The sequence below is a fragment of the Coturnix japonica genome, chromosome 9, assembly GCF_001577835.2.
Source record: "Coturnix japonica isolate 7356 chromosome 9, Coturnix japonica 2.1, whole genome shotgun sequence".
NCBI lineage: Eukaryota > Metazoa > Chordata > Aves > Galliformes > Phasianidae > Coturnix > Coturnix japonica.
In genome coordinates, this window is record NC_029524.1 from 10536954 (window position 1) to 10550757 (window position 13804).

The following is a 13804-nucleotide window of genomic DNA, read 5'->3' on the forward strand; positions in this document are numbered from 1 at the left end:
ATCCAAAAACAACGTGGTTTGCTAATGAGAACAATAGCCTGTAAATTTCCAAACCTGAAATATTCATGAGAAGTAGGTAATGACATTTACAGCTTAACAAACACACACTTTGAGCTCCTAATGAAAGATCATAAAAAGCCAGAGTGCAATGTAGCATTATCCTTTGTTTTGGACTATTCTGAAAGACTCATTCTACATAAGAAAACAACTAGTGGAGTTGGGGAATTTCCAGTAATAGCAGTCGCTGCCTGGGAGGACATCTGTGGCCTACCCAAGGCTATAAGGGGTCCCTGACCATTGCTGAGTTACTCTTAGAGAGCAGCATCTCATCTAGTGGAAAGGAATGTTATTTCCTGGAACAGTGAGTGATTTAGCAGGTCTACGCGGAGATGAAGCCAGTGATTACCAAACGCTGCTAAATATCTGACCCTTCTTTCCACTTGCTCTGTTGATTCATAGACAACGTTTCATTCAACTGAATGGCTAATCTCTTTTAAGGGAAAAAAAAGAGCAATAGCCTGCCAACCTTATATCTAATTTCATTTTTAAATGAACATTATCACATTGTTACAGATTTGCCAGCTCTGTGCAACAATTATTCACTTGATTATTTCAGATCCCATGCTCCACTAACATACAGTTTTGCTAACTTCCTTTAAAGAGATACAATTCTTGAGATAGTTACACGTATTTCACAAAACCCCATCTAGTTTCCCAAATCTCAAATACATCATAGATAAACATCTAACACATAAAATCATCTGTAAATTGAGTATAGCGAATATTAAGTTACAACAAACACAGTGCTGATGGGAAAAACAAATCAAAACTCCACGAGCTATTTCTATAGTAAAAGAAAAAATATGTGTCATTCCAAATGCAAAAATTTCTCTACATTTATATTTACTACTGATCAAGAGATCACATTATATTGACTTTAATTTTTATTTCTCCCCATATCAAAACCATTTCATATCTTGTGAATCCTCCATAAGTAATGTGGAAAAAAAGACTTATGAACAGAACTCAGTGAAATCATAGGGAGTTTCCCATTGGTAATGAAATCAAACACACTGAAAGACCTCTAGAACTTTGATTAAAAGTAATTTGGTCACCTTCAGAGCATCCACTGACTGCAGAATTTAAGGTACTGCATAGTCTTGTGTTAATTGATGCATGGACACTTAGATGACGAAGAACATACTATAAGCCAACTTGAATACTGATTCCCCTTGCCTTTCCCAACATGGAACCACTCTTCCTTACCCCAGACAGAGGATGAGAATTACAGCTCATTCCTTAACTCAGGAGCAGAAGCCAAAACATTAAACACTACTTTCATTACCCTTTTTCAATAGCTCAGGCCTTTCCATACCCACATCACATGTTCTCACCGTGAGGATGCCCTCTCTTCTTTTTCTTCTACTTGAAGCAGGAGCCACTCATTGCTACAATAGCTTGTTGCTGTTTTCACATGGCTTGCGGCTTCATTACAAGCATTTTGCATATCTCTGGCTGGAACCTGTAGATGAGAACAGCTTTTTAATGTTTGCTGTAGTCTCAAAGAATTGTGCATTTATTCAACTGAAAGTAGTAATGATGAAGGGAAAAATATTATTTTCACTGCTACTTTCATTGCGCATTTCCACAATGAAGCACTGAAGCTTCATTTGCAGTCTGCTGCAAAGCATATCAAGACTTACACTTAATGCGAAAATTGTGCACTGTAGCAAAATGGAAAGAAGAGATGAAACTTCTGACTATGTATCTGCAGATTGGGTGACAAAGCATGCTATGCTGCTGCACATCAAGTACCCGCAGCCAAATGTTGGAGCAATATCATTCCCAGCTCACTTAATGCATCTTTGTGCAAAAGCCAACACATCTGTGTGAATGTTATAGGACGCTCACTTGTAACAGAGGTTTCTCTTTGCAAAAATAAAGGTGACAGGATTAAGTTTCTCAGTAGTCTGGCTACTAAGACTGGAAGATAATTAAAGCCGTCTTCCACAAGATGGCTCCCTCTCTCTGTTCGTATTACTGACTCACAGCAGTGAGAAGGGAACATAAATAATATTCAGGACAACTGTACAATTATGGTTTGGAGGAGTAAGCGTGCCTCCACATGGGAGCAGAAACGCTTCACTGAATTAGGGCAGCCTATGTGACAGTCAAGAACTGCATATCATTCATTTTCTACAGATTGGAAAGGGGCTGGAAGGTTCAGTGGGGTGATTTGGGACCTCATCTTAGAAATGGGACACGCTTGCTCCACTTGCATTTGAAGCTAGGGGCTTCAGCTTCTCAGCCACACACCTCAAGATTGGAATGCAGAAAAATGTCTAAAGTGTACCACCCAACATACAGTTTATTGCATTAACAAAAATAGAATTAGGTCTAATATCTAGAAGGAATGACAAATGATACTTCCTACACATTAGAAATGAATTATTTTTATGCAGTTAGAACTGGCCATTGAGTCCTTGATCCTTACCATATACACTGCATGCATCATTTGGCATTCAATGCCCTCTTGCAGCACCATGGTTGCCTTTGCAGAATGTTTCTATTAAAGGAAGGAGCTCTGCTCTCTCTGTGGAAACTCCCTCATTCTAAAGCAAGCACTTCTTGGTTTGTATTACAATGCTACCTTACCTGGAGAAAGCTGAGCTGTATGAAGGGGCCATTCTGCTGCAGCTGCTGCCAGGCACAAGCAGGACACACAGATGAAAAATGCCAAGAAGAAAGTGAGAAATGCCCACACTCCTGACTTTGCTCATGATTCCACTTACTCTACCATTATGCTGAAGCAACCCCACTCTTTTCAGCAGAGGTGAAACAATACACCATCAGGAGAACACAGTCCCACTTCCACTAGACAGTTTGTCCCCAGGGCTATTTCATAACCCAGGTAATGACCTTCTCCATTGAAACACTGACGTCTTCCTCAAATAACATTTGAGGAAACTTGTTGAACTGAAAACATATACAGGATTTCTCTGGAGCCTTTATGGACCTCTTTTCTTTTAGCTTTTAGCTTCTGTGGGTCTAATTTCCACCTCGAGATAAACTCAATGCGAAGAAAGTTCACCTTACTTGCACATCAAAGTTTGTGAGGGAACTGAGTAAAAATTGTCGTTGCTGCACTACAGAATGCTTCTTATATTTTTAGTTTTCTATTAAGTTTTAAAAGAATACCAGCACTTTTACTGCTAAAATAATTTATGAAATTACATTAAAATACAAAACAGACCAGTGAAATGTAAACAGAAATGGTTAATTTTCCTCTGCTGGGATGTTTTGATATTTAGGGAATATTTTATGTCTCCAGAGACCCAAAAAGCAAGTCATCCAAAAAGTGGTGTGCATGCAGAAAATCATCATAATGCCCTGTGGGACCAATCTGAGCCCATCAATATCAACTGAAGTCTCTCTACGGGCTTAAGAGAGCTTCAGTGCTGCTCCTCAATATGCATTTCCTAAACCTAAAAAATTATTAAGTCTTCCAACACCTCCCTGTTACTAACAGCACTTTAACAGAGTCAAACTCCCAGGACAACATACAACTTAAGACTGATGCAGTACTACAACCTATGGAACGTCCAATCCTACATAGGTCACTCCAAAAGTAATACATCCTATTTATTTCTATGGAAACCACAGCAACTACAAGAGCACAATAACATTGTTTGATGGGGTAAATTCTTAGCTATAAAATACCGTTTTTCAACATAGTCACCACTATTAGCTATGCATTTTCACTGGTGTTTAACAAGAGCCTGCATGCTGTTCTCATAAAAATCTGCAAGTCTAGGATCTGAGAGCAGCCCCTGCTCTAAAAGATTTTTCTTTTTACTATGGAATAACAGCAAAGTCAGGATTAAAGGACAATAAACAGAAGTATTTAGTAAAAATTAAACGGAGTTTAGCATCGTAGAATGTAGATCAACAGAGGAATTTTCACTGGATATCAAAGAGTTTCCAGAATAATAATGGTCTGTGCAACCAGACCTCAGGCTTGTAACCCAGCTCCTAAAATCACTGCTGAGATTAACAGAGGTCACCAATGCATAATTACCATCACTGAAATGAAAATAAAAACATTGCTGAAATAAATTTGTAAGCTTATATTTTGATTCGCTGGAATCTGAACCTCTCCATTTTCAGAAGAAATCCACAAAACCCACTTTCCTACCAAGCACTGCCCAGAAAGCATACACTGTTTATCATGGCAACTGTTCTCATGTCTAATGCATATTTACTCTGTATATAGAAAATCAGTTATATATATATATTCTTGCACATACATATATGTGTGTGTGTGTGTATGTATATATATATATATATATATATATATGTTCTTGCATAATTTGAATTAAGCTTCTTCATAAAGCAATTACTACACAAACCACATTTTCGAAACTGAAAACATTAAGTAGAAGTATCCAGTGGTACTGAAAGCAGACCTGCTCTTTTGGTTTTTTATTAGCTTCATTTTACAGTTGCATGTGTTTTTGATGCAAACAAGTGCTGGAGAAACTCTATATGCGTATATTAGAAAATATAAATTAACAACTGACTTCTACAAAAATTCAGCTTACAGTTTTGCTCATGAGGGTCTCTAAAGAGAGGATGCATTGTGAGCAGCTGTGCAGCTACTAATAAGTATTATAATCAGACAAGTATTCAGCAAGCTGTATCTAGAGTGGTCAACTACACCTTCAGCCTTGAACTGGCAAACTCATGCTGTGGGACAGCTGCTAACAAGGCAACTACACTGACTCAAGCAGCACAAACTGAGCTGCTGCCTTATCACAAAACCAATTTATGTAGTTTAACAATTGGACCTAGATGATCCAATCTCAGCCTTACCTATTTGGAGAGCTTTTATCTGCATACCAATAGCACACACTTCTGAAAAGCAGAATGACATTTCTCACTTGAATAAGTAAATCAGTTAGGATTTCAGTCAAACTATTTACATATTCTCAGTTAGCTCTCTGTGACTTCCCCGTTCTTTCATCTAATTCCTTCTATTTTGTGCTTGTTTAGGAGCTACACACTTACCCATTGCTATTTTCACCCATCCATCCACACCAGAATATGAGAAAAAACTGGGAATGCTTGTGAGCAGCATGTAAACCTTTTGTATAATAAGCAATTTTCAAAATGCTGGGAATTCCTGTAAATTATTTCTTACCAGAACATGGATGGAGGAAGATGGCTTTGACCCTTTATACAAAAATCTGACAATCTTCTTAACAAATATCTCCAAGCTATAGCAGCTAACACATATTTATGTGAAAGATGGCTCAGAATAATTGATTAGGTTTGCTGAGGTTCCGGTTAAGAAACTGCAGCTGCAATCTCTTTTTTTCCCTTCCCTTACTGTTTTCTTGCATAACAATTTCTTCCTTATCATTGCTCATTTTCATGCAGAGCATGTTTGCTTATTTGCTATGGTCAGTAGACACTTTATTTTAATTACTTCAAAGGTAAATGCATTTGAAGGCATTTGGCTCTTATTTCAGGTAAGAAAAACAAGTAACGCGATGGTTATAAAATGGCATAGGAAAAAATGTCCAAAACATGACATACCAACACTCAAAAATCAGACGCATAATAAATACACTGTTTGCTTTGCCTTTGCTTAGACCTTTTCCTAGGAAACACAGCAGAGGCAACAAGTTAACTTATCTGCTACCTAAATCTTTACAGAGGTTACTGTGTAGTTATTTATCAAATGCAAATCTACAACTTCATTACTATAATTATGTAGTAACCATCCAATTAACTCCTGAGGTAAACGCATGTTACTCTTGCATTTCCTACTCCAATACACATTTAGCTTTAAATTTCTGAACTTACTATGTGTGTACCCAGCAGTTATAAGGCCCTTTAGAGACATGAATCCTCCCCGTTATTGATACTGGGCAATCAGATAAGTTGCAAATGCATGAGTAGCTTTAAGAAGTTGTTGTGGTTAGATAAGAGAGATTTAGTGTGAAACACAGCCAGAGGGAGCAAGAGAAAGAGTCCATATGTGCTGTGAACTTCCCCAATCCATTCCAAGGACAGATTATTCAGGAGGAACAAAATGATAAACTAGCATCAATCATTGTAATTTTAAATAAATCCATGAGGTATCATCAACCCACAGGAAAACTTGTCACTCAGTACAATGTATATTAAAAGAAACAAACATCTGGATATGGAAAGAGAAACATGAGAGAGATATTAATACAAACTAACCATCCAGGTACAGATGCCACTCAATTTTACAGATGCAAAACTTTACTATTCTAGAATGACTGGTACAGAAATCTTACAAGAAATTGAATCAAAAGCTGAGTAAACTGAGGCACAAAGCTGCTGAGTTGCTTATGAGTGTCCCTGCCTCCCCAGAGACCCAGCTCCTAGCACAGAGGGTCGCTGGGCTGGTACGTGGAGCTACATCCAACTACATCTCAATGCCATCGGATCCTAAAGTTCCATAGCCAGTGCAAGAGCAGAAGGCAAAACTTTGACATTCAGACTTCCAGAATAAGATTAACGTGCTTGGCATGGAAGTGTGAATAAATGGGATAGAGATTCATCTCCAGGCACATGTCAACAATAAATTTTGAGAGATACGAGAAAGACATAAGCAAGTCCTTCCTGCAGCCAATAAAAGCGTACTGAATTCCAGCATGGGTGAGTTTTCCCCCCTTCAGAATGACTTCTGGGAATACACTTAATGCCCTCATCCTCTTTAAAATTCCCCAATCTCTTCAAGGGCATGCAAAATGAACTGCTTGGCAAATAGAATGTAATTGCATTAAACAGCAGATCTTTTCCCTATAGATACTCTACATTTGCCACCAAAAAACAACAACAACAAAACACCCTGAAAATACAGCCATGCACTGAGTGGCATCTCATTGTAAAAAGTTATTCCATGCTATTGGCTTCTATCCAAAAGGTATGGCTAACAGAGGTAATTTAAATATGTTTGAACACAGGAACAAATGCCTAAGCCTGGTTGCTCTCTTTGTGGACCTGTTCTTTTAGAAAATCATTTTCTTTACCCATTGGACAACAAAACACATTGTCAAGAAATTTTATAGCAATAATTATAAAAGATGTCCATTTGAACCCATTGAGGTCTTACTGATTTTATAACACCCAGCAGACCTCCCTGCAGGAGAACGCTATATTTATGTTAGCAATATATGCGAGAATTGAGATCATAAAATTAAATGACCACATAGAACTGTCATTTATATGATGAGCGCCTACGTATGTGAAGGCTGGTTTATCTTGCAAGATAGGGTAGTACTAAATGGTCCACTCTCAGTCAATGCTTTTAATCACGCATTTCTTCACTGCTTCTGCAATATTACACTTGAAGGACTGGTAAGCAGTTTGCTATGAAATGTTAAATGGCTACTGGCAATCCAAGCCCGATGGAAGTACTCACTGAAATAGAAGTACAGTACATATTGTATGCAATTGTTTTATGAGAGACATTATGGTTACTAGAATAACATTTCACCATTACCAACTGCTGAGAGAAAAGTCATTAAGATATTTGGCAAGCCAGTGTAATTTTTCAGCAGAACTACAGTATGAGACCTCCGAATAGCTTCTGTACAGAAAGGCGAGCTGTCTCAAGAAAACAACTTAAGTCTTCTGTGTCATTTTATTCAGAGGGGTTTATTTTCAGATGCCAATGAGAAAGTTATTGCTGCAGGAGAGCGAACAATTGAGCCTTAACCCTTATTATAACAGCACAATTTCAGAAGCACTATAATAAATCTTGCAGCAGTGTTTCCATTAAAAATCTCTTTTCTGAGGAGCTTTTATGCTCTGTAGTGTCATTCAGACACTTTTATGAGAGATTTCTTTAAACTATTGTTCTAAAAATAAAGAGAGATTAAACATGTGTTTAAGCACTATTAAATGTTGAGAAGGAAACCAAGTAAACTCAGGGCAGTATTTTAATCTCAGCCTCTTCTCATGGTTTGTTTTTTTGGTTTTCGTTGCTGTTGTTTCTTTGTTTTTGAAAATTCCACAGCAACAGAAATGAAAAAACTCGCCCTGCACAAGAGCAAGGAAATCTGTGCTGGACAGAGCCCCCTCACCATCATCGCTTGTGCCAGCAGCTGAACATTTGTCAAGTGGCCATCAACATATTAAATACCGCCTCACAAACACACAGATGTCATTCTATCTGGTCATTTCCAGTTAATATGCCTTTCCTCTCCCTAGAACTGCACTTTAATGATGTGAGGAGGCATTGCAGCTTCAAGGTGCAAGCATTTTCAACCCAAACAGCCACTATGCATCACCAAACAAAATCCTTTTCTCTATAACAAGAACAGTAATGACCTATTACAGTATTATCACAAGGTAACAAAACATAAGTAACGAGGCCCAGTGCAGCCAAATGCTTCTAGTTGTCAATGTTTCCAATGGAAACAATGACTTCTGGTTAATGTGAGCTGACAGCAGAGCTCATAAAAGCCCTGTAAATGATGCAGGCCAGAATTAAACAAGCTACTATTTTTGTTCCTCTTCCTGTCTGCAAGTGCAACCAGAACAAGCTCAAAATGATGAGTAGTTTTGATAGGATATTCTATTTATTGGATTGGAAGAAAGCAATTCAGATATTTGATTTATTGTTATTAATCTGATATTGCATACTTTCCACACACATACTTAGCAACAGAAAGTAAAATATACCAGCTAGATTCAAACTCAAGGAAACATTTACCTGGAGATCCAGTTGCTAACAGAAAAATAAAGGAGTAGAAACTTTGTCAAATATGGCAACAGTTTAAAAGGTTAAACAGAATGACAAAAAAAAATAAATAAATCTCAATTTATTTCATGTTTGTCAGCAGTAATACCACAAAGGAAATATGCATTTGAGAAAGTGATAGTGGAAATTAACACATTCTCAGGTGAAACCACAAGAATACCAACTACACTGAGACTTCCAGCCAAAGCCATCCTGCTCAGAAAGACAGTCCTCTCTCCCATTCACACTGGAACTTTCTATATTTGTACCATTATTGCTCTGATTTTGCAAGTATTTACATGTATGCTTGGTATTGCCACTATGAGCAATTCCTACTGGTCTTCCCCTAGCACAGAAATAAGTTCCAAATGTAAAAGTGATCACTCACTAGGATAGATGCTCAAGTCACTGTTAGTTTTCATGTTCATGACAACCTGCAGTACCTCCATACATTTAAATTTATGGCAGGCATTCACAACCCGAAGTATGGAGCAACACTTCTAGAGCCACAATAGAATATAAGAGAAATCTAATGAATAAAAAGATAAAGGTGTTGAACCACACAACTATTAACAAAACCTGTTATTCTTAAAAACAAAGCTTTAAAAAGTGCAAACTTATTTTTCTTAAAAATAAAGGCCAGGAACTCAAAGTAACTGCCTTGATGCTCATTAAATTACTCCTCATACATTAGCAGACTAATTTTCAGGAATTCATTCTGCAAATTAAGTCCAACTCTACACACTGAGGTATATATTATATTTGTATTTAAATCGTATTCTCATTTGGATTTCACAAAATTAATAACTGCACTTAAAGATGTTTTTTTTACTTCTGTCTCCTACTTTCATGAGCTTGTTTGTGTTAGAACCAGATCACCACATTGGATACAAGAAAACAGTACATCCATGCAACGATAAAAATGGTTTTCCTCTGGTCTCCACAATGAATAGATTCCACTTTTATTTTAAAATTCAGTTATCACCATTTTTCCTCATTCCCTTTCTTAAGGTTTTTAGCTTTTAAGAATAATCGTGCACATACACACACAGATAAACGTGAACAAATGTTTTATCTTTAAAGCTCATCTGTTGTGCCAGAAGGGTGTGTTCTTCATCTTTTTTAATTTAGCATGCTAATTTTACAGAATGTGAGAATTTGGAGTTCTTCACAGCTCCCGTTCCCATGAGAGCTCTTCTCTCTAAAAAGTTAATAACGGTAACAGTTTTTCTATTAATTTTGCCTGACTTTACATGGTAGTTTGGTTTTGTTTTTTAGGGCGCCACCACAAAAGGTTGCTAAAATTTGCCTCATCAAACTGAAAATATCAGAGCTTCTCAGTGCTTTACTGGATTTCTTCCAAATTCACCAACATTTCTGCATCACTCAGTAAAACCAAAACAAACGAAAAGAATCCCAATGCCTAAAACTTAATGAACTGAACTATAAATTGCTGCCTCACTTTACAAGAGCAGTTCTTAGCATCATTAAACTGCTGAGTTGCGATGCTTCCAAAAGAACTTAAACAAATACACACTTCAGCCCAAAAGTGGAGCGGGAGTAATGTGATGAGTAAACAGGATTACTTGTTTAAGCATCCAAAGTTTGCAAGGCTTGCAAACCCTAAGGAAAAGTTAATTGAAGTCAATAAAGAGGAAGGGGAAATGCAGAAAAATTAAGTAATAAACTGTGCAAAGCAAAATATGAACTGATCAGTTATCAGTGCCTGTGGGATACCTTTGCCTACAGCAGTCTGGAACAGATTCTGAGCTTTCTATGTTTACTATGTACAGATTCCACTTACATCAATGAAGACAAACTGCAAAGGCAGCATGACAACTGACAGAGAATTTGCCCATTCCAACTAAACAACGCCCTGCCCTACTGACAGCTTACAGGGAAAAAAATGAACACCACACACATCTCCTCTTACTGTTTTGACAGATTACTTTGGCTCTTTCTTTTACACAGAATTTGGATTACAAATTACAGCAATAAAGGCTACGACTCTTCAACAATTGAAGAAAAAATTACAAATTACCTGTAGGAGAAAGTGAAACTACTGGAGCAAGAGGCATCAGAGATGTCACCTTTCCCTCTAGCAGATAACCCAAAGGGATGCCAAGAGCTGCTCCAAAAGTACTGCCTGCTATTTTATTATGTTGGCCCATAACATCGAAGGTGGGTGTTGGTATGTCAGTAGAGGTTGAACCTTCCCACCAATATCCTATTACATTTTGTTGCCATGTGACAGATGGCAGCAGAGGAGCAGTCTAACAGAATACTGTCTGACACAGAAGTGCATACGGAGCAAAGGTATGTCACCGAATTCCTCCATACAGAAAAATGGTGCCCACTGACACGCATCAGTGTTGCTGAATGTTTATGGAGATGAACAGTGGAGATGGTGGTGTGTTTCAACAGTGAAGTTGGATACAGTGGGGCACCTCCACTGGTGCAGATATTTATAAGCATGGCATGCAGTCTCCTCTTCATCTCTGATGAAAACGCACAGCTAATGGTAGTGACTATGTTGAAAAATAACACTTCATAGCTGAGAATTTGCTCTATCAAATAGTGTTATTGTTATTGACAGAAATGAAGCAATACCTCTTTGTGAGCAGACACCATGCCAGCATCCAAGTCGCACACAAACTGTAGTAAAACTCTTCCCAATTATATTACTTTGAAAAGATTTTTGAGAAAATCCCATTGCTATTATAAACCTCCAGTGCAATTCAAAGGAATTTAAGTGTTACTCAAAGAAGCATTCTACCTCTCATAAAAACAAAAATGAATATATTGCTTCCAGGAGTTATTGATACCTTGGCAGAATTTGGGATTAGTTACTCTCGATAAGAAAGGGAGATTAGAAGACAAAAGGAAAGATTAAAACTGCAGATGTTATGATAACAGAAATCAATTGTATTATTTCAGATGGTAAATAAAGTTTTTAAAATAATATTTGAGGGAAAGGCACCAGAAAGAATATGCTAAATGAGTTACTTTGGAACCACTGTGTTAAACTGAACAAAGTCAGACTTAAATTATCTGCCTGCAGTGACCCCTGAAAAAGGCTTATTTTTGCAGCTTGAATTATAAAAAGCTCAGAAATGCTAATCATTCCATCTAGAAATCAAAATCATAAACTGTTAGATTAATGAATGCTACAAGTAGCTCTCACATGCAGAATAGCAAAGACATTGTTAGCAATTTGTTTTGACAAAAGTGATTAGAATATTTATTTTTGCTAACACTTCTCCTACATGCAAGGCCTGGAAAAATGAAACATGTTTGTATAATTCAGTAATACACAAATCTTTATTAAAACTCAGAATGCTGCTAAGTTAATTATATGACATTAACAAGAAAAGGGATAATCAAGAAACCCTTTACAAATTCATAATCTGAAAGGCAAACAATGCTTCATCGGTCTGATCTGTAGTGCCACTTACAGCTGTTTGAAATGGAATTGCTAGTTTTTTACTATAAATAAATTATTAAAACTGGGGGTAAAGCAGAACTGCCAATTACAGTTGCCTCTGATCACAAGGAATGCAACAGCACCCAGCCCATCACATTTGTTTTAGGTGACAATGACTGCAAACAGTACCTCATGAATGAGAGGGAGGAGATGCAAAGGGATGTTTTGTGAACTGCTTTGCTTCTGGTTGTTCTGTTATGAATAACCCTTGCTCAGGCATCTGGAACAAATTTATTTTCTCAAAGAAAAAAAGCCTATTTTGTTTTTCACTGCAATGAAATTAATTAAAAAATGATAATCGTATCTATACCTAAAATCCAGCCCGTGATTTCAAATCTCAAACTGAACAGTAGGATCTTCCTCTTCTTTTGCTTTTAAAGTAACCACTGGTGCAGAAAAAGGGCAAAAATTAACAGCAATTATTCATAGACTCACAGTTCAGTAGGAAACATGTTGTTCAGGGCTTCCAACATAGCACAGGCTAAAGATTGAACACAATGATTTCTAGCTCAAGCCCCTTACTTGTAGTTGAGGTATAGAAAGACATTCCACTCTGATTGCTAGCAATAGAGAATCTTAACCTCCTTCGGTTCCAGTGATTAATTACTCTCACTGTACAAACCAATTTTGTCTGCCTTCAGTTTTTAATAGCATAGTTTCATTATGCCTTTTTCTGCTAGATTAAAGAGCCCATCTAGTACCAGAACGCGCTCTCCTACAGCAGTAATGATAGGTTACATATATCACAGTTGAGATGAACAATTCCTTTTAAGTTGATCCCAAAAGCAAATTCCAACCCTGCTCTGGGATTCTCCCTTATGTCGCCTACTGCACACGAGAGCCTATACACACCAAGGGGCTGACGCTTCCTGCAATGAATGGGAGATTGACTTCAGTTTTGAGCAAGGCCAAGTCCAGAAGTCTGAATGCATCCTTCTGATGGATAACGTATACTCCACTGCTCCACTAGCTTCAGAGCAAAATCCACTTTTCACCAATCATTAATTTTAGATACATTTCTTCTACAAAAGTAAGTGGAGGTAGGGAGCAGAGGAGAAAAAAGCAGCAGCAACAGCTCTAGAGAAGTCAGAGGGATATGACTTCTTTTTGAACTGCTGTTGTCTTTCCAAAGATGAGTGGGGAGTATTGCTTCACACATCTATTCTGCTGTGCAGAGTGAGATCAGAAGTCCTTCTTCATGAGCTGTGTTCCCACATCCACAGATTCTCTAATGAACTGCAAGGCTACCACTAAATTAAGGTAAAGGGTGGACACTGAAAGACCATTCTCTGCAATTTTGACAAAACTGCAGTTGTGCCCAGTCACATCTGTGTCTTGGCTGTGGTTTCCTAGAGGAATCCACACATATGTAGTGGTAGTCTTTCAACCTAAACATTGCAGAAAAGAGAGCCATGGAGAAATACTGATGAGAAGAGAATCTGCTACAAAGCTCAGCATTAAGACAGTCAGCGTTTTCTCATTCATTTGGCACCATTTTGTTTTTGCTATCAACTTCTGTTCATTTCTACAAACAAATG

General features: G+C 37.6%; 1 long non-coding RNA gene across 2 annotated transcripts in view; it reads right to left on the bottom strand.

The window, feature by feature from the left end:
- LOC107318113 overlaps positions 1–13804 on the bottom strand; it is a 51761-nt gene that overhangs the window by 25227 nt on the left and 12730 nt on the right. The window contains exons 1-2 of one of the 2 annotated variants that reach the window (XR_004308445.1): positions 2656–2951; positions 1395–1522 (exon numbers count right to left, since the gene is read on the bottom strand). This is a non-coding gene — a long non-coding RNA (uncharacterized LOC107318113). Of the gene's footprint in view, positions 1–1394; positions 1523–2655; positions 2952–13804 lie in introns of those variants that run through there. The other variant, XR_004308444.1, reaches the window with a different exon arrangement.